Below are 21,665 nucleotides of genomic sequence, written 5' to 3'. Positions count from 1 at the left end.
AAAGACCTAGCAAGGACTTTGAACTCAATATTTTCTGCTTAGGAAATGTAGTCTACTTGGAATGGAGAAAACAGAACTACTGGGATTTTATCCATTCACTTAGGGTGCATAGATGGTGTTTTTCAATGGGTTCTGGGGTAAGTGTGTTCCTTGGGAAATTATCCTTCAGGTTTGCCTTTGTGTATTCTTCTTTTCATATCTTCTTCTCATCATTGCCTCTTTGTGCTGCATGTAGCCAGAAGAAAGCCCACCTACCCTGTGATGACTTTGTTCCCTTGCTCCTCAACACCCCTCCCACACAAATACACACACTTCCTCCTCCCTTGTCTTAGCTTAGGCAAAGTACACTTTATTGAATTCTTCTAATCTTTCCTGACAGATCAATTCTTCTGGGCTCTTAATTATTCATGTGGCTCTCCCTTGAATTTTCTTCAGGCTACTGGCTCTTTTGAGGCAGTCGGCTAGCTTGTCTGAGGCAGCTCATTTATTTCCCAGGAGGTGGGCATCTGTGCTGAGGGCCAGAACCTTAAAGAGGGCAGATGTGGGGGTGGGGGGAGTGGATGGCTGAGGATGCAGGGGAGGTAAGGCGTCCTGCAGGGAGAGGAGTTAGAAGGTCTTGTTTTAAAATCTGGCTCTCCCATTTCATAGTCTTCGGACTCTGGCAAAGTTAGTCAGCTTCTTTAGCCATGTCAATTCTAAAAGAAGGTGCAAAAAAAGGGGGTCATTAATTGTTCAGGTCTTCACAAATATTAAGTAGTATGGTGTCACAAGTGGTCCTTTTTTGGAAACCTTTAGTAGTCTTGTGAGCAGCAAGCTTTCCTTCCTCTAGCATATAACCTTTCACACAATAGCTTCTCCGTGGCTGGCCATATGCCACTAAACCATGCCACTAAATCAGCTTAGTCCTTTGAGATAAGTAAGGTTTTACAGTCAGAACACACTCAGAACAGAGCAAAGTTTCCATAAAAATTCAGAAAGAAGTCATCTATTGGAATAGAATAGTATGGTGATATATTGTGTACCCTAATACACTTGCATGAGGATCAGAGGACAGAGTCAGCCACTAGACTAGACATAGAGGTCAGGCAGTAGTGGCACACACCTTTAATCCCAGTACTGGGAAAAACACACGCCTTTAATTCCAGGAAGTGATGTCTGGGCAGAGAAAGGTAGATAAGGTATGAGAAAACAGGAACTCACTCTCTTTAGACTGAGGGTTTCTTAGAGGTAAGAACTAGTGGCTGGCTGGCCTGCTTTTCCCATCTTTCAGCTTTCACTTTGATAACTAGCTCTGTTTTTTTTTTTTTCTATAAGACCATCTAAGATTTGAATAACAGAATAGGATGAAGCTCTTTTAGCACAAGAAGCTTGTCTTATTTCTAGATTATAGAATTAGACTGGCAATTCTCATCTCTCATCAAATAGCTATTCTCCATGACTGTCCCAGCCAAGAACACTGGATATCTAATGACCAAGAAAAGGACTCAGTCCTCGGCAACATGGGACCTTTGGTTATCCTGCAGTGAACAACCTTTTCTCTCGTTCTGTAACTCCACCATACAATTAAACCATTTTATTCTGGGATAATGCCATGGTCACCTCTTTCTTTAATCTGGAACCTGAAGCTGTTCCTGAAGCTTTACTGTCCCAGGCTCATCTACATGTCCGCCTCCCACACTCGTGACTCCTAACAGCGGCTCCCTGCCCTCTGATGTGTCCCATCACACACAGACCTTTATTCTATTGCTTCCTGCCTGCTAGTGTTCAGATGTACTTTGACCTATAAAATCTATTAGCACAAATCCAGCTAACTACCAAACAACTAGCCAAAAGTCAGAGTGGAATCCCAAGGCACAGGTGCCTTGCAGACAGATTTAGTGGTTGCTAGATTGAAAAAAAAAAAATGTCTTAATGATACCCTGTGAACATCTACATGTGAAGCTGGAAATACAGCCCTGTGGTAGAGTGCCTACCTACCATGTATAATAAGGCTCTACATTCAATCTCTATCACTGAGTGGGGATAAAACCACATGGAAGAGTGGGCAATGGTGGACGGCTGCTCTCCTCATTCAGAGCATTGGGTGCCCCATTCAGCACAGAGTTCACCCCATACAGATACTGAAGGCCAGTTGCAAGTTTCTTTCTATCTTTCTTTCTATGGAGAACAGAGCCCTCTCTATCAAAGTCTATCAAAACTGAGATGATAAAAACTAAACCAAGGAGATCCAGTGACTGTCCCTGTGCCTGTGCCACTGACGTCTGATTCATTTAGGCATCTGAACATTGGGAGTAATGACATAATATATAAGTTGGCAAGCTCTTTCTGTAAAGGATTAGGTAGTAAATGTGTACAGCATGGGGTTATCTTTGCAACTGCGCAACCTTACCTTGATAGTGTGAAAACAACCTTAGATAATGAGTGAGCAGAAGTGTGTTCCAATAAAACTTCATTCATAACAGTAAGGCGTTGGGCTGCATTTGGGTTCAGGACATCTCAAATCCCCATCTAGTCCATGTCTTTCATTTTACAGATGGTGAAATGCAGAGAGTACATCAGTTGCTAATTTGTCACAGAAGTAATGCTACGATCTCAACTTTTCAGGGGTGGAGAGACGGCTCAGCAGTTAAGAGCACTGGTTGCTCTTCTAGGGGACTCAGATTCAAGTCACAGCACCCATATAGTGGCTCACACCTGACGCCCTCTTCTGGCCTCCACAGGCACTGCGTGAATGTGGTACTCAGACATACATGCAGGGAGAACACCCATCCACATAAAATAAACATCACCAATAATGTATTTAAAAAGCTTATCAGTTCACAAAAGCCCTGTACAAATTCCAGCACGTCATGTTCCCATTCATTTTCACCTCAGGCTCTACAAGCCCTTTTTCCTCAACTCCCAGGAGCATAACCTGAATCCATTCACCTGGCACTCACTCAATCACACATAGTATGGTATATCTTACCTCTACTGCTAGATTTAAAAGTCCTTGCCTTTATGTGTTTTTTAACAGTACCGCCACAGCATTACAAAAAAGTATTCCACATAAAGTGGGTACTTTTAGGCTAAGCAAATATTTAGAAATAGATGGGATCTTGTGTGGGGAATACAAGATACTTGGAGTAGATACTTTCTAGTGGGTGTGGGATGGGTGGAAGGTATTGAAGATAGCTGTTGTCTACCTCACAATTTAGCTTTTCTATGCTAACTCTAGGAATGTGTCAACCATAACTCCTGGCATGGATATATCTCTTATCCTTCTAACTCCAGTCATCATGTTTTGACTTCACTGCTGGACCAGACTCCTCCTGCAGCTTCTGTCCCTGCCCTGCCAGATGCAGGCATAGCATTAAAATGCTAGGAATAAGTAATATGGCAGAGCATAGAAGATGCTTGTTCATGCTTTTTTTTAATAGTCATGTGTCTTAGAATTACTGTATCCATCACATTTGATATAATTGTTATTTTCTAATTTGGAAGTCTGAGTTATACACATGTTCTTCTTTTATATAATATTGACCTTTTTAAGAGAAAAATATTTTTTTAAAGCCAACTGAAAAGCTTCTATGGAGATCTGGTATTTTCTGTTTACAGTAGAGAAGTAGTTGGTGGGAGATTAGAAAATAGGTTTTGCCACATAGTCTATCTCCATTCAGCTCTTCCTGGATGGCTGTAGCACTGTGATTGGAAGCACTATGAAGCTGTGTGCAGGCTCAGTGAGCTCGGTGATTGGTAAGCAATGTCTTTTACGGTACAAAAGAAAGTAATGGAGATGGGCAGTGGTGGCGCACACCTTTAATCCCAGCACTCAGGAGGTAGAGCCCGGCAGATCTTTGTGAGTTTGAGGCCAGTCTGGTCTACAGAGTGAGATCTAGAACAGGCACCAAAACTACACAGAGAAACCCTGTCTCAAAAAACCAAAATAATGATAATAATAATAATAATAATAATAATAATAATAATAACAATAATAATAATAATGGGACTCGTGGGCTATGTACTTCCAGTTATTAATTTAGAGAGATGTGAGAACTGTGGGATAGTGGGGAACGGTAAATAAGTTGTATTAGCTTTGTTTCCCTGTATGGCTCCTCCTTGGCACAATAGTTAAGACAAAGATGTGAGGATGATGGTGAGCTGACAGTAAAGTTGCCCAACAGTGGACTGGGGATGAGTAGAGCTGTACACACTTAAGATGTGAATGAGGAGGTAGACAGTCACTCAGGGATGAGTTAGCTTTGGGCATGAACACTCATTGGTTTTACTTTAGCAGTTTTATAAGGATCCAGAGGTATTGTTGCTTTCACTGGTGTGCCTGAGATCCTTTGGGTGTTTTCTATGGCCATACCACCCTGAATGCCCCTGATCTCTCTGAATGTTACCTGTATTGTAGGAGGTAGAGTTAGTTGATACTGGGGTCAGTTTAGAAGCAGGTGATGAAGATATGTTGCTATTACATAATAGCACTGACTGCTAACCTATGAGAAGTCCACGATTGATGGGCTGCATCTGATGTGTTCTCTTGCTGCATCCCATAGTAAGACAGAGCAAGAAAGCCAGCACAAGTGTCTCTCCTGTTCTGAGGAGGTCATTAATGCCACAATGAGGAGAGGGAGCATCCTCGTGACCTTATCTAACCCTAATTGCTTCCCAAAGACCCTAGCTCCAAATACCATCAATGTAGGGATTTGAGGATGATATTTATAATAAACTTGGAGGAGGGCACATTCAAACCACAGAGAGGCTGGAGTGCAACTCAGTGGTAGCACGCTTAGCCAGCATGAGACCCTGACTTCTATCTCTATGGGTTGGGGAGAGAGAAAGAGATAGGGGTAAGAGGAAGAGAGACACCAGTGCTCAGAAGACATCCAAGCAGGGGTCAGAGAGACGGCTCAGCAGGTTAGGTAGTTGCTGCACAAATGTGAGGACCGAAGATCAGACCTCCAGCACTCCTATGAAAAGCCAGGTGTGACATTGTGCCCCTGGAATCCCAGCACGGGGAAAAAGAAACAGGCAGATCTCACAGGAGCTTGTCGACCAGGCAATCTATAGTCAAATAGCAAAAATTCTTTTAAACAAGGTGTTCTTAGGTGAGGACAGCTCAAAGATGTCACTATCTTTCCCAGGAGGCCATTTGGCTCATTTGTTATAAGCCAGTTTTAAACTGTTACATCCCATCTCCTGCAGCTCTTTTCAGTAAAATAAAGCTATTTTGGAAGCTTACCATATTCAATTTGGGTGTGTCTTAGTATGTATATTCAGATCTTTTTTCACTAAGTGTTCTCCCCTTCCCCCCGCCCCTCTCTGGAGTACATGACTTTTCAGCTAGGCCAGAGGCCAGCAGTCCAGCAACCTTCCTCTCTATAATCCCCCAACCTCTAATAATGGGGTAACAGGCACACACAGCTATGCCTGATGCTGTATGAGGTTGTTGAAGATCTGAACTCAGGCCCTCAGGGCTTTCTCAGCACTTTTACCCACAGCTCTTTTTTTTTTTTTTTTTTTTTTTAATTCTGTGTAGTGGAAATGGGGAGGTAGCTGCCTGATGGAACATTTGCCTAGAATGTGCAAGAATCTGTGTTTGACTTCACATATTACACCCCCAAAAGGTGAATGAAGCAAGAATTCTGTATTGCTATTTACCATTGGCCCTCCAAAGTCCCTGCCATAGCCAGATGTGGTAGACTGGGTCCATTCCCATGTCTTGGTACCTGACACCACTGGATAAAAGCTAGTTTAAAGCATGGACAGTGCCCTTGTGCCTGACAAGGAAGTTCCTGCCCTGGGAGATGAGCTGAGTCTCCTAGAGACTGGAGCATTAAGCTGAAGGCAGTTGCTGAAATGGAAAGTTCAGGAAATACAAGGACCAGAATGACCACAGTAGGCCTCTTCTTTGAATCCAAAAGAACAAAACAAAACAAAAATCGACCTATATTTTATCTCAATTTTCAATTTCTTAATCACTTTTTATTAAATTGGAGTAAATTAGATCTTTAGTGTAAGTTGAATATTTTAACAGTTTTAGGGGGAAAAAATCCTCCCTATACATCAGGATTCCACAGTGACATGATGGTAGAATCATGGGAAACTCCCCCACCTTCCTCGTGCCATAGAAAGATTCCTTGCTAATTCCTTCCCCTTTATGTAAACCCATTCAAAGACCAGAGTTTGTAGAGCTGGATTCTCCTTGGCATCAGTATTTTAGGAAGGGAGGGAATCTCATCACTAAAAGCACTCTATCTGTATCGAAATTATTTCTGCATCTGCTAAAAAGCCAGGAATCCTAGCTTAGTGCCTCAAGGAAGTCACCAGCCTAGACTGCAGCTCCACAGGAAACCTGCTGAGTGATGCAGAGGGCAGACACTATGCAAATGTAAGACCCAATCACAGCCGCCTCAGCACACCTGAGCCCACTGTAACCTTCCAGTGGCCTTCTCGGGAGTCAGATGAGAGCTGCTATTTAACAAAGCTTGTGGTTTTGAGAAGAGCTCAGCAGCAAATCTTACTGAGTGGATTTAGGCTTTGGTGACCTTCCTGCGCCGTCATAAACAGTGTCAGCAGGTTAATGGGATGCGAGAACACGCTTGCTGTTGTGGGGAAAGAAAAGCTTTATGTCTTTATTGGGCTTTGGTTGTTGTTATGAATGCTACAAACCTCCGTTTTCACTGGTTCGTTCCTTTGGATCTGGTTGGATTGGGGTCCATTTCTGTTGCAATCATGGTGCCAATATGAAGGGTCAGTGAACTATGTACAGGTTGCAATACTGTGTAGAAATATTGCACTCAGCGTAAATCCACAGGCCTGGCCTTATTATTTCATCTGCCTCCAGCCATGCGGACATGGAGGACACTTAATGTTTGTTAGCTTGTCTATTTTATTAGTCCATGTGAGGCCATGAGGATCTCTGGCCTGCAGAGCCCTGACTTCTGGCATCACTAATGGCTTAAAGCAAAGATATAAAAATTTCTTTTATTAGAAAGTGGAAATTATACCCTGGCCACAAAAGAATATAGCAAATATATGTGCAGCTTAAGGAAAAATACAGTAAGCACCAGTGTACCTGCCAATCTGCCAAGGACCAACATTAGTAGCACACAGTGGTTATCTCTGCCTTACATCACCTCCTTTGTCCTACCCGAAGCTCAAGTAGCTTCCTAAGGAGTATGATGTTAGCCTGTGTCTTGTGTTAATTGCACCTTTACTTTTCTTTCTTATATTTTATAAAATTTATTATAAGAAAACATCACACGCCAAAATTAGCTAGACTTAAAGTCTATACATCTCAATGAACTTCTATATAGTTAGAATAGACATTCTGAAGCTATGGCGTTCCACATTGGATTCTATGCTTTCATTATCAAACATATCTTCACACACTTACCCACCACCAAAGATGAAAACCCAATGACAGAGTTAGAACTAGACAAACAGCTTTATATCTCTTTTATAACCCAGGCCCATTATCTGCATTCAGTCCTTGCTCATCCCCCAGTAGTCTATCCTGCTCTCTTTTCTCTACATTATACTGATCCACTTTTGGGGGGTTGTTGTACTGTGTGTGTGGCCATCTCCAAATAATGTACTTGATATTGCCTAGTTAGAGAATTGTGTGTGTGTAGTGTGTGTCCTTCCTTTTCTTCTTTATCTCTGTGTGCGTTTGTGTGCATGACATGTGTGCATTCCATGTAGAGGACAGAGGGCAACCTTGGTGTCATTTCTCAGGCACTGCCTACCTTACTTTTAATGTCTTTGAGACAGGTTCTTTCACTGACCTAGAACTTGCCAAGTAGTCTGTATTGGCTGAGTGGTGAGCTCCAGGGATTCATCTGTCTCTGCCTCCCTAGCCTGAGGTTGCAAGTGTGCACAATCATACCTGGCCCTTTCTAATGTGGGCTTTGGGGATCAAACTTAGGTCCTCAGACTTGTAAAATAAGCACCTTACTGACTGAAAAATATCCTCTCCTCTTTGTCTTAACTTTGAGCTTCCTTTGTATTGACAGCAACGTTCAGTTATGAATGTGCTATACTTCATTCACTCTCCTGTGGATGCACATCCAGGCTGTTTCCAGAATTTTACCAGTAGGACCATGCTGATGGAACATTTTTGAATGTGTTTCCTGGCAGCTAAGAGCATGAGTTTCTGTAGGGTTCACACTAAAGAGTAGGATTGTCTGATTTTAGCCATCGAGGCATGCTGCTTTGTTGACAGACATTGTAGTTTAACCAGTAGTGGATAGGCAGTACTCATTTTTGCTTGTATTTTCAGTATCTTATATCTTTATTCAAATTTAGAATTGCCACCCTGATAGTGTGAAAGGATTATCTAACTTTAAGGGTTAGATGATTTTCATCACTTGCCTAATTATCAGTAAGTAGGGAATTTTGTTCATAGGATTATTTTCACATAATCCAGTTCTTATCTTTTGTACATTTTCCTATCTCTTGTCTTTTTCTTATTAATTTGATTGGTTTGCTACATACTTGTGATTCTTATATTCTGTTAGTTATAAATGTAACACTTGGTAGCTTGTATTCCCACTCCTCTGAACACCAAGTCTTGATCTAGCTAGAGTCAAACTCACACATCTTTTCTTCATGGATTGTATACCGCCATGTGTTGTTCAATGTATTCAACATAATGATGAACTTTATTCCTTCTAAAGGTTTCCTCACTTTCCCAGTTGGATTTAATGAAAGCTGTCTGACTTATTTTTATGTATGGGTGAGGAAGAGAGGCTACTTATTTTCTTTCATGTGGAAAGTCCACAGCATGAATGAATTGTCTCTCTTCCCACTCCCTCTGTGTCCTCTGTGATCAATCAAAGCTCTATCATTCAAGGATTTAGGAGAACTCTGTTCCGCTAGCCCATGTCCTCCATCTATGCCAATATAGCCCAAATCTGTAAAGTATGACATCTGCAGGACACCTCTCCTTCCATATTGCTCTTTAGGAATATCTCAACTGTCACTGTACCTTTATGTTTCCAAATATCTTATTTGAGATATTTAATTTAAATATGTATCAGGTTTGAGAAAATGACATTTTCACTATTGGACTCTTAGTTACGAACTATTTAGCTATTTACTTAGCCAACTGAAGCCTTTCATTGATATTTTCTTACTTTCTCCACTAAGCCCCCACACGCATTTTGATTTGTTCCTGTGACATATGTGTGCATCAGTATCTTCCAGTTGAGTGGTGGTGAAGGTAGCTTTGATATAAATCCTTTAAAATCCATTGAATTTTATAAGTTATTTAAATTAAACTGCCTATTAATAGTGCAGAGTTCTTTTGACTCCTGTATCGATGGTTGATGATCACTGCTTTTTCTCATTTGGTCATTTTTTTTTAAGTTTAAATTTTCACATGTACATACACATGTACATTATAATTTTTATATTATATTTGTTCATATGTGATCTTACTTTGCTCACTGTAAGGCGTAATGATGGTAGCAATGCTTAGCTTGTTCCCACTTTTAAATGGAACTCTCATATTTTTCCTTTAAATGTGTTATTTTCTAAATGTCTTTATGTATTAATGTTTTGTTCACTTAATATGATAATGAAATATCCTTCTATTCCTAATCTGCTAGGCTATTGTATCATGAATGGATGTTACATTTTGTTAAATTATTATTATTAGCTTATAGGTCCAAAGAAAGTCAGAAGACTTTTATACTTTAAGCTACTAATGATGGAACTTTCCCTGTTAAGCCAATTGCATTCTTGATATAAAACCAAGGAAATATGGTGGGGAGCCTTAAATATTTTTTATGTTTATTTGCATGAGTATTCATGTATATGTATGTAGTAGTACTTCTAATCGACTAACATGGGATGCCTTTCTAATTATTTGTGTCTTTTTTTAAAGTTTTTCATCATCAATTTTGTCTTTCATTGTACATTCTTTCACATCGTTGTTTATTCTTAAGCATTTTATTCTTTTTGATATTGCTAGTAACAGGACCATTTTCTTAATTTCCTTTTCAGATAGTTCATTGCTAATGTGCATAAATACAAATGCCCTTTGTACACTGGTTCTGTATCTTTAATGTGTTCATTTATTAATTCTAACAGATTTTATTGGTGGAATATTTAAAATATGCATATATCCATATGATCACGTTATCTGCAAACAAGGCTAATCTCACTTCTTCCTTTCTGATATGGCTGCTGGTCTTTTGGCTTGCCTAATGCCTCTGGCTCACATTACTAACCTTGTCTGTTGTCTTTGTTCTTAGGTGAAATCCATTTAGTTTTTGACAGTGAATATGGTGTTAGCTGTGGGCTTTTCTTATATAAACTTTATTATACTTAGATAAGTTCCTTATATACCTAGTGTTGTCAAAAGCAGCCCACAGAATTAGAAGAAAAAAATGAGAACTGTGTTGATGATAAGTGAGTAATATCCAAAACATGTAAGAAACTCTCCAAATCAAATAGCAGTCATAACACTAGGAGCAGTCCCTTGAGGGTGGGTGAGGATATAAAAAGAGACTTCTCTAAGGATAATGGACATATGTCCAGCATGTATTTCAAAGATGATCAGTATCACTAACCACTGGAAATGTAAGTCAAAACTAGACCGAGGTATCACTTCGTATCTATTAGGATGATATTTTTTTAAAAGCAGAAACAAAACAGATGTGAGGCTGGAGAGATGATGGCTCAGCAGATAAAGTGCTTGCTGCTCAGAAAGAGGACATTAAGTTCAGACCCCAGCACCTACATAAATAGCTGTGCATGGTGGCCCATGCCTGTAACCCCAGCATTGTGTAGGGTAGAAGAGGCAGGCAGTTGCCATGGGCTCCTAGAGCAAACAGTTAAGTTCAGGATTAGTGAATAAACCTGTTTCAAAAAAAATGTAGGGTGTGATAGAGGATAATACCAAAGGTGGCCTCTGGCTTCCATAGGCACATGCACAAGTATGTCCACACAGGTGTGTACATCAACACACACACACACACACACACACACACACACACACACACACACACACACACACTCCTCCACAAAAATAAATAGTACACAAGTAAATAGAATCTATAATATTGTGCACCAAGCATGATAGTATGTACTTGTATTCTCAATTCATAGAAGATTGAGGCAAGAGAATTGTAAATTCAGTGCTAGCCTGGACATAAAGCAAGAATCTGTCTCAACAAAACAGAACAAAATGGGCACTTAAAAGTCTGTTGATAGTGTCAATCTCATTTTGTCTTCTTAAATAAATACATAGATCTGTAATGTAAAAAAAAAAAAAGTAGGTGGACTAATGTAAACTCCTATGAGAAGAAGCCGGGTAAGGCTGTCCCATTTCCATAGCACAGCACTGCTTTCTCGGTCTCTTGGGGGTAGGTTAGTACACGTGGTGGTTTGCTTGGACTTTGGGGAATCTAACCACCCCACACAGAATGTGGCATATTTCCTGGTACATGCTAAGTTGGGATTGGATTGGAACAGATGTTTCCCTTTCTCACTTTGTCCCAGTTACATTCAAACCACATCTGTATGCTCCGGGAGGAATGAGGACCCACACTGAAGTAGGATTTGGCAATTTCTATCTGGAAGCAATGTAGGATCATATGGCTTCCTTATGATGAAGTTGGACTGCAAGATTCCTTATGCCAGATGCTTACCTACGCTTTTAACCAGCCCAGGTCACTCTCACATTTCCCAGAAAAAAAAAATGGCAATGAAAGTGCTGGAGAGAGGGGATGTGTTTCTCTTCTTAGGCCCTGTCTTTCCATCACCCTGTCTTCAGTGTAGAAAATCATTTCATTTAGAGAATCAATTTCTCCTGAAAACTGATTTGAGAATGGAGGGCTCACACCTCAGTTCTCCACGGGAGTCTAGGGAGCAGTTAGTTTAGGAGACACTTTGAGCTTCTTGGATAGGTGCTATTTTGTCATTTTTGACATTACAGAATTATCATAACACCTGATGTCTCTCAAACCTAGAATTTACCTATTTCCCAGGTCTTTGCAAAAATGAGCCTAGGAACTGGCAGAAGCCAATCTTAAGAAGGTCAAGCATGCTGCTTCAGTATGTGGAGGGGTCAGCAGCAAGACAGGGACACAAGGCAGGCGACGGACCAGTTTCCTTATTGGCAAAAGGACAAGTATCTTGACAAAAGGAACAGTCATGTAGAGTTGATGGTGGCTACCACTATTCCTGGGTCTGAGGTGCCAGGTAGTGCCACTGCTTGACTCTTAAAAGGCTATGGTTCTTTGTCTCTTAAGATATTGATAGGTCTCTAAGAAAAAAATGTTAAAGATGCTGTTAACTAATAACCTACTCAGACATGAAGTTGGTGATTTGTAAGTGCCAAACCAGGGCTAAGGTCTAAGGCATAAGCAGGAAGGAAACAGAGCCTTTTTCTCATAGTGGGTCTACATCAATGACCTTTGAGAAAATGAAGGAGCCACAGGGAGGGAGGTGTATACGGACGGGGCTTGAATGAAGAACTTTCTCTCTTTTGGAATGCTTTTAAGGATCCACCTAACACATTAGAACATCTTAGAATGCTTTCTAAGCAGAATGCTATTTATAGTGACAAGTCATGTGAGTAAGGCCTCCAGGTCTTTGGATAGCCCCTCAGTAGGAATGCCCGATGTCTGGCTTTCTGTAGACCTTCCTCACCAAGAAGCTTCCTGATGTAGTCTGGGTCTCCCTCCTCCAGTTCTTATGGTTTCATCTGTTCTTCCATAGCAAATAAAAAATTTTATAGGTTATGGAATGGCTTTAATGAACCCTCTCCCCATACACACACACATACCATTCTGGACAAGATGGAATGTGATTAGGGCTGTCCCCGGAAAAATACTGAGGCTAAGGTTGTTACCAAAAATATACATCGGCCACCTCAAAAACTGCTGTGCCATCTCTATCCCACACAGATTAAAAATCATAAATATTTACATGCTTTCCTCTCCTTCATAGAACCTCAGGGTCCAGGGACCCTCTCCCATGGAGACAGACTGGGCATGGAAGTGTGTATTTGGGAAGGGCAGTTAAACTCTGGGGTCAGTCTCTCACCCGGGCTGAGTCAGAGGTGAACAGAAAACCAAGTTTTAGTCCATAATTTGAAGGCAGGGACCTCTTGAAGGTTTTAGAGTTCTTTCTCTAGGTAGGTCAGGTAGAGGCAGGCCACTCTGGGACCCACCTTGAGATGGTCACCAGGAAGGTGGAGGAGAGTAAAGGGAACAAAGAACCTTTGAATATACATATACCATTCATCATATCACCGCTACAAAAGCTACTTCAAACTATATCTCATGCACAAATGGAAAAATATAAATGGAAAAAATTAAGGTATTTGGTCAAGTGGAAATATTACTGGGCACAGGTGTCGGTAACTGTACCAAATAGAATACAAAGGTCACACGAGGCTTAGCAGCTAAGGATGGCCTGGGCCCTCTGGATCGGCCAGAGGCATGGGCATACCATGTCACTTGACCCCAAGAGTGAGGCGGTGGCCCCAGCTCCCGTGGAGCATGTGCAGACCACCTGGCTTACCTGCAGCTTGAGAGACAGACCTGGGGAGCCTGTGTAGATAGGTGTGCTCTGCAACACAGGCTGATTTTGAAAGGTAGGAGAAGGCAGCTGTGTTCTCTGGTACCACTGTAGCTTCACTCCTGGGTCCCTCAAGGCATGGTGCTGGGCCTGCCTGGGCCTCTGTTGGCCCAAGCCATTTTCTACGATGGCAAGATAAATGTAAAAGGGGGAAAAAGGTAAATTGCTCTCTCTTAAAAAAAAAAAAAAAACAAACAAAATCCTCTGGTCTGTAAGGTCACTTCAGGTGCTTTTTAAAGTGGCTTTTCTGGAATGGTGGAGGCTGCCACGGGTCCACAGGCACCTAGATGGGAAACTTGGGGAAGGACAGACACAAAACTCTTGCCTATGTCATGGCTGTGCAGCTCCGTCAGTGTCTGTGCCGCGCCTGCTCCTCAGAGCCCGTCTGGGTTGGTGCCATCTTACAGTCCTTCGGGAAGAGTTTGGAGCCCTTGACCATGTACCACTGGTGCTGGAGAAGAGGCTCTTGAGGTCCTCCTCATCCACCAAAGGTGGGAGATTGGAAAGGTGCAGGGTAACCAAGGGTGGGAAGATGTTCTGGAAGTTCTTAGGGCCCAGCTTCTTGAAGCAGTACTGTAGTCTTTGGTAGGGCCCTAGTCCTCCTGGCCCTCGCCAGGCAGCTGCACACTCTGTTGCTTTGACAACATGGTAATGCACACTGACTTCCCATGTAGCTTGTGCCTGTCCAGGTGGCTCAGGGCCAGCTGGGCCTGGCTGCCATCTGCTATCTGCACCAATGTGCTCTCCTTGGTGAACAAGAGCTTCACCCACTGCAAGTCACCACAGATGTAGAGAAGAAGAAAGAGGCTTTACAGGGTTCAGGTTATTGGCCAGCAGGATGAATTCCCAGTGTGAGCCATGCCTAGGATGGCAATTCAGACTGCTGTGGCTTCAGCTGCTGCACATAGGATAGCCAGAGGGGTCAGCTCTCTGTGGATGTTAGGAACAGAGAGGCAGAAGGCTGCAGCCATGGCTAGGTCCAACATCCCTAGCTGTCTCCAGAGGGCAGGCTAGGGTGAGTGGAGTGTCTGCTCTTGTCACGGTACTTGAGGTTGAGACTGGTGAGTTTGGGGAAGTAGATGTGCAGCGTGCAGCAACCTTTGTAGATGTTCTGGTCATCCAGTGACAGGTCGGCATGCTGAGTGCTCTCAGATCAGCATGCTGCAGCAGCACCTGGTTGTTCCTGATTAATGTGATAATCTTGAGGATGGCACTGAATTTAGAGAAAATCTGATACAATGCACCCAGGGTCACTGGGTAGAACAGAATTTCCAAGATGATCCTTGAGCACAGAGCCTGTCATGGCTGTTCCCACATCCTCAGCCTCAGCAGGGACAATCAAGGCCAGGCTTCCCACCTGCACAGAGTTAATGGCCTGCACACCCTCCTGAGCATGCACCTAGTTGATTGAGCTGTTGGTCCTGAGCTCTTTGAAGTTGGAGAACTGGATGTAGAGGGGCTATCCACACAGCCTGGGGCCCCATTGACTGTAGTAGCCGAGCATGGTATCGGCAGCCTCCTCTGCAACCATCTTGATAAAGGACCGGCTCTTTCCCTCTAGCATGAGGAGGCTGCTGCCCTTCCCCAGGGAAGGGCAGCCCTAGAGAGGACCTCACCCTCAGGGACATCCCTGAGCGGCTTCTCATGTGAATGACTCTGGAAGGGACTCCTGCACAACTGTCTCCATTCGACTCCTCGCTGTTGTTGGATTCCAACAGCTGCAGAGGCTGAGCTGCTGTTCTTGATGACAGGGCTGACACACACCAAGAGCTTGTGGGATCCTGGCTTAAAGCTACATCTGGGAGGATGCACACAGAGAAGACCTGGCACAGGGTGGGTTGTGGAATGGAGGTGCAGTAATCCCAAATAGAATTTTTTAAAGGTGACTTTTAGGCTTGCTTTATATAGACAAGATGAATGGTTTTCCATTTTCTTCATTCTAGGGAAGGTTGAGGCTTCCAAAGAATCCATTTTCAACAATTCTGGACATCTGAGGCAGCAGTGATTCCAGCCTCTTGCTGGAAAATGCAGGTGCTGAACTTCTGCATGGTTGTGAGCTCCAGATTGCCAGGGAATGAAGAGTGATTGATTTCTCCTTTGCCTGTAGCTCTTTCCCCATTTTGACCATTGTGCTTTTCCAGGGATATTATTATTCCATGCTAGTGATTAAGAAAGAGGAGCCTGAAAATGAATTAATGATAGTTCAAGAAATTTTGCTTTTTGATAAGAAATTATGCTTATGATGAAAAAATGATCAAAAATTTAATTAATGCTAGATCAAGAAATTGTAAAGACTGGGGGTTAATGCTGCAAGACTCGCTCAGGATAGATTTGTAAATTCAGTGCTAGCCTGGACATAAAGCAAGAATCTTTCTCAACCTAACAGAGCAAAATGGGCACTTAAAAGTCTGTTGATAGTGTCAATCTCATGTTGTCTTCTTAAATAAATAAATAGATCTGTAATGTAAAAAAAAAAGTAGGTAGACTAATGTAAACTCCAATGAGAAGAAGCCGGGCAAGACTGCCCGGGAACATGGGAGCATATTGTCATTCCTGTGGTTTGAATTTCTGAGATAGCCTGAAAGAGTGTTAGGTGTGAACTGCATCAAAACTGAAATATTCACGCTTCCTCTTTTTGATGGAATTGAGAGTCTGAGCAAAGAAATTTTCAATGAATATTTGTTTTTTCTTTTCTCCCACAAATCCACTTACCAAATATAGGAAGAGGGGTACACTCCAGTGAGAATTCCAGTGTTTTGTGAAAAAGAAAATGTGTGTGTGTGTATGTGGTGTGTGTGTAGGGGGGTAATTTCTGATCTTAAATCAGCCTGTGATGTCTGTGGAAACTCTTAACAGTCCTCACATCATGCTGCTCAGCTCTTATATTTTCTTATTATATTCATAGAAGGCTGAGGCAAGAGAATTGTAAATATTTTGGGAACGCAAGTTCTTTCATGGTTATACCACTGTATTTTTTTTAAAGATTTGCTTTTATTTTTATTTATATGTAGGTTTCTACTGAGTGTCTGCCACCTGTGTGTGGGTGCCCACAGGGACCAGAAGAGGGCACCAGAACCCTCGCTGCTGGAATTACATATTGTGAGTCCTCTGGTGTGTTGTGGGTGCTGGGAACTGAACTCTGGTCCTCTGGAAGAAGAGGGGCAAGCATTCTTAACCTGAACTGCTGAGCCATCCCATCTCTCCAGCCTCTCCTAATGATTTTCACTAGATATGGCCTAGTTATACCTGTTCAGACCCAAACGTCACCACCATTGAGGCAACTTTAGAATCTGATCCACAGACTTCAAATTAGCTGCCTCTGATCTTGAACCCCAAACTAGATGGCCTCAGAAGGAACGCTGGTTTGGAGGAATGGGAAGAACAAGGGAATTAATACGTGATAAGTAAGTTCAGTGCTGGGGGGCCCTAGAAATATTTAACACCTAGAATTATGTATAGATCCTACATCCCCAGCCTTGAGGCATGTTAAACCCACTTTACAGATCATCAGGTGAGTGGACTTGCTGCTGTTAGTTTCACAGACAGTGAAATGGGGAGAAAGTGGGATTCTTGAGTGTGACAGAGGCTCTCTAGCCTTCAGTGAACTTAACCCACAAGTTAGGATGCCAAACTCACGGCCACACAGAACTTCTGCTGAGTCAGTGGCCCCAGGTTCTTGTGCTGCTAATTGGAATGGGTTTCGCAGAGCACAGGAAGGTTGAGGGTTTAGAAAGAAGTTTATTGTGGATGTATAGATGGAGGCTTAAGATAAAGCAAGTGCAGCTCCCGTGGGACAAGAATGGGAGGGCCATTGAGTTGCTTTTTATAGGACTTACGACAAAATGTGGGTGGAAGCATGTTGGGGGAACTGGTCACTCCAGTTGATCTACCCTAAAGGTGTCTGTGTACCTCTCTGTCCCAGGTGTCTTGATTGGAATTTTGGCCACACCTTCACACAGAGCCACCGGGCAGCTGTGTAAAGGGATTATAAGATAATAATAAAAAGATAGTAAGAAACCAGATGGGGAACTAGAACCTCCTAGGACTTATGGAATTTCTGGCCCCTGGCCTGGACAAAACCAAACCCTTTCTGACCAAGGACAAGAAGAGAGAACCCTGTCCCTAAACTGCCTAAACAGTTTGTATCTCCTGGTCTCTTCACTAGAATGTTGTAGAAATGGGTGACCATCCAGTATGCCTCTGACTTTGTCTCCTTTCTGTGATACCAAAGGCTGTTAGTTGCCTTGTGCATGAAATTCTGTACAACCCCACTGAGTTAGAGGGGGAAGTCCACCTTAAAGCCTCCCGTGGTGCAGTGATGTCCCCCTTCAAGATAGCTTTGTTTACTGGCATTTTCCATCCGTACCATCTCTTCTGAATAACACTGACAGCCATGGGCATGTACTGCTTGGAGTCCAGTGAGACTCTGAATCCAAGGGAGCGCTTTGTGCAGACAAAGTGGGGACTTGGACCCAAGACAAGCAGGCAAGGAAAGACAAGGTCCTGCTGACTCATCCATCTTGGGGGTCTGTAATAGTCTCAGCTACATGGTCTGCAAATAGCTGCAATATTTAGCCTCAAATATTTAGGTTATGAACAACTCAAAATTAGCACATTGAAAGCATTCTTTCATTAAAGAAACAGTTAATTGTGTACCTTCTACAGATCAAACTCTGTGCTGAGTAAAGGTATGAACTTCCTAGAAGATGCTTTACACTCTTGACTACCACCTAGTGCTGTGCTGCTGTATTACAGAGGAGGGGGTTTTGCTCTTCTCCTCTGGGTACAAGACAAGGAATTCCCAGGAGGAAAAGCACTGGGGAGGGGCATGTAGTAGGATGAGTAGGAGTTTTCTAGGAAGGGAGGGGCAAATGATGAGTAGAGATCTATTGCTATCACATACACATTTGGCATGACTTCTTCATAAATGCATTTAGTACCCCACTGGATGTGGTGGCTCACTTTGTAACCCCCATTCCTTGGAGACTGAGGTAGGAAGATTGCCATGGATGGGTTCAATGTCATTTTAGGCTACACAGTGAGTTTCAGACCAGTATTGGTTATAATATAAGAATCTGTCTCAAAATAAAATGACCATCACTATTTATAGATATTTTTTGCTGAACATCCTAATGTGTTTAGCCAATAACAAAACTCGGTCATTAATTTGTCTCGTTGTTGTTGGTATAAATTCAAGTGACCACAATCACCTTTGAAGTGCTATTGGCTTTAAGTTCACATAAGAATGGTCTATTTAGTGGTAACAATAACTGTCACAGTACTGGCCACCTTAGCAACCTTAAGTGGGTAGCTCCTGTGCCCAGCCTCTTTGGTGTTGGTGATGTATGCAACCTCATTTAAATTTTACAACAGTCCTGTGAGCTGAATCTTCCTGCCCATACTTTTCAGTTGAGAGAATTGAAAGGGTAAATATAGTGGCACACTTTGGGCTTGCCTTTAGTTATTTGTTTGACCAACAGCAAGTCACTTAGCTAGCCCAATGTCAGTTTCCTGTTCAGCAAAGTGGGAAATGATTCTAACACTATACTTATCCATGATGTGCCAAAAATTGAAACAAGATGATCTGTGTTCATTCTTTGGCTCAGTGCTTAATTCCATTAGGAGTCTCAGTGAAGAGGAGATATGTTTAATTTTTATTGTTATCATAGGGGTTAATTTGCCTAGGCTCAGTGTTGTTTTGTCTAACTCCAAAATCTACTTAGGTGGTATAAAAACAGAATCAATGCCTGGGCAAATTTACAGAATCAACCAAGTTATTGAAACACCATGTGTTATAAATAAACAAATGAAGGTCAACATGACACACAGTGAGAGGAATTCTTGTCATTAGGAGGCAGTGAGGAAATGGGTTTGAATATAAGAGAAAATACTCAACTGTTGAATACAAATATATGAAGCCAACTTACAAAATTACCTTGTTTGGATACATATGGATATATATGTATATGGAAAAGAGATTAAAATGAGCTTGTAATTAGATATGCTATGCAATTTCTTTCCTTTTTTTCAGTTTTCAAGTGTATGCACATTGCTGTTTTTTAATATGTGTATGCATGTACATGAGAGTGCATATAGAAGCCTGGGGTTGACATTGGGAAACATCCATGATCATTCTTCTACCTTGCTCAATGAGGTGGAGTCTCTCAATCAAACTCAGAGCTTGCCTATATGGCTAGTCTGGCCAGACAACTTACTATGGGAATATCCTGTCTTTGCCTTTCAAGGCTGGAATTAGGAGTGAGTCTACACATATACCCAACCTTTATGTGGGTTTCTGAGCTGAGGTCCTGTACTGGCTGGTTTTATATCAACTTGACACAAGTCATCAGAGAGAAAGGAGCTTCAGTTGAGAAAATGTCTCCATAAGATCCAGCTATAGGGCATTTTCTTAATTAGTGATCAATGAGGGAGGGCCCAGCCCATGGTGGATGGTGTCATCCCTGGGCTGGTGGTCCTGGGTTCTATAAGAAAGCAGGCTAAGCAAGCCATTAAGCAGCACCCCTCCATGACCTCTGCATCAGCTGCTTCCTCCACGTGCCTACCCTGCTTGAGTTCCTGTCCTAACTTCCTTCAATGATGAACAGGAATATGGAAGTATAAGCCCAACAAATTTTTTTTTGATCTGTGTTCATTCTTTGGCTCAGTGCTTAATTCCATTAGGAGTCTCAGTGAAGTCTCAAAAATTTTTTCCTCCCCAACTTGCTTTTTGGTCATGGTGTTCCCAGTGATGAGCTTTGCTATTGGCAATCCTGTTTTAACAACTGCAATGTTTGGTGTGTGTCATTTTGATCTGAAACCAATTGGACCCAATATCTTCCTCAATTAAAGGTAGCTTTTAATACAAATCCAAATCCAAGGATAGAAGTAGCTGAGAGTTACATTTCAAGAAGATGCCGAGTGAATGACATTTAGCAAGTGCTGCCTCTGCTGATGCTGCCATGTCATAATCCCTTTGGATTTGATGTGTTTGCACTTTTGGCTCAAACTGAAACTCGTGAGAGTCACCAGCATCCTTTGAAGACAAAGCTCTTAACTCTCCAGTGGCAATGTTTGGACTTCATTTTGCAGTCCTTTCTGGAGAATGCATGTTGATATTATTTCAAACCTCAAGAAATCACATTTTCTGATGTTTTAAACTGTGTCTCCAGGTTGAAGAATCTAAGCAAAGGGACATGCCCATGTGGGTAATAGCCAATCTGAGAGCAGCCAAACAAGGAAGGTGGTTCCTGGTGTCAATTTTGTGCCTCAGACCTTCATTTTGAATTCTGTAATGGGGAATGTTCTATCAGACAGTGAACAGATTTGTCTCTGTCTTCTCCTACCTGCACTCCTCAACCCCGTCCTACCTGCTCTCATCAACTATGTCCTACCTGCTCTCATCAACTATGTCCTACCTGCTCTCATCAACTATGTCTTTTCAGTTACCAGGATCCCCTGTGACCTGTGGTCTGAGCTCTGTTGACCTGTCAGTTTGATAATTATACTTTATTTTGCTTTTTGTCCTAGAAGTTGCCCATAATATTTTTGAGGGGGACTTTGGTTCATCAGTTAGCCTTGAGACTAGTAAGTAAAGACGGTCTCCTCAAAGCTGTTAGCATTATTTCCCTTCTCTGTCCCTTTCAGCCTTACTTAATCTACAGCTTCTCCGTGGCTTTAGCAGAGACAGTTAACCATTTTATTAGAAGACTTACCTGGAGACTTCTGGAAGGATGGATGACTCATAGCTGCTAGTTAATCTTGTCTGCCAGCAAGAGAGTTATCGAAGTAGATTGTAAGCTTCACCTGGAATTGTCTACTGAGTGAGTCCAACCTGTGGCCCCAGGTTCACATGTTACCAGGGATAGTTATGATGTGCCCCAACACAAACTCATCAACTTTCTTTAAAAATTATGATTTGGGCTCCAAAAAGCCCACTACCTATGATGGGACACCTGGTGTAGCCTTGAGGCAGGGGGAAGGGTTTGGACTTGCCTTTATTGGATGTGCCTCCCCATGGGAGGCCTTGCCTTCTTGTGGAGGGGACAGTAAGGGGTGGGTTGAGGGGTAAGGCTGGGAAGGTGGGA

At 42.3% G+C, this 21,665-nt stretch overlaps 1 protein-coding gene and 1 pseudogene across 2 annotated transcripts in view; one reads left to right on the top strand and one right to left on the bottom strand.

Annotated features, from left to right (window-relative positions):
• The window catches only part of Frmd4a (FERM domain containing 4A), a 611,671-nt gene that overhangs the window by 23,659 nt on the left and 566,347 nt on the right, over positions 1-21,665 (top strand). The window lies entirely within an intron of this gene.
• On the bottom strand, positions 13,798-21,563 carry LOC128104469 (polypyrimidine tract-binding protein 1-like; annotated as a pseudogene).

Source organism: Peromyscus californicus, unplaced genomic scaffold (assembly GCF_007827085.1).
Source record: "Peromyscus californicus insignis strain IS unplaced genomic scaffold, ASM782708v3 Scaffold_8__1_contigs__length_139910024, whole genome shotgun sequence".
NCBI classification, from domain to species: Eukaryota; Metazoa; Chordata; class Mammalia; order Rodentia; family Cricetidae; genus Peromyscus; species Peromyscus californicus.
Note: the sequence above shows the minus strand (reverse complement) of the source record. Positions and strands in the feature narration are given on the sequence as shown.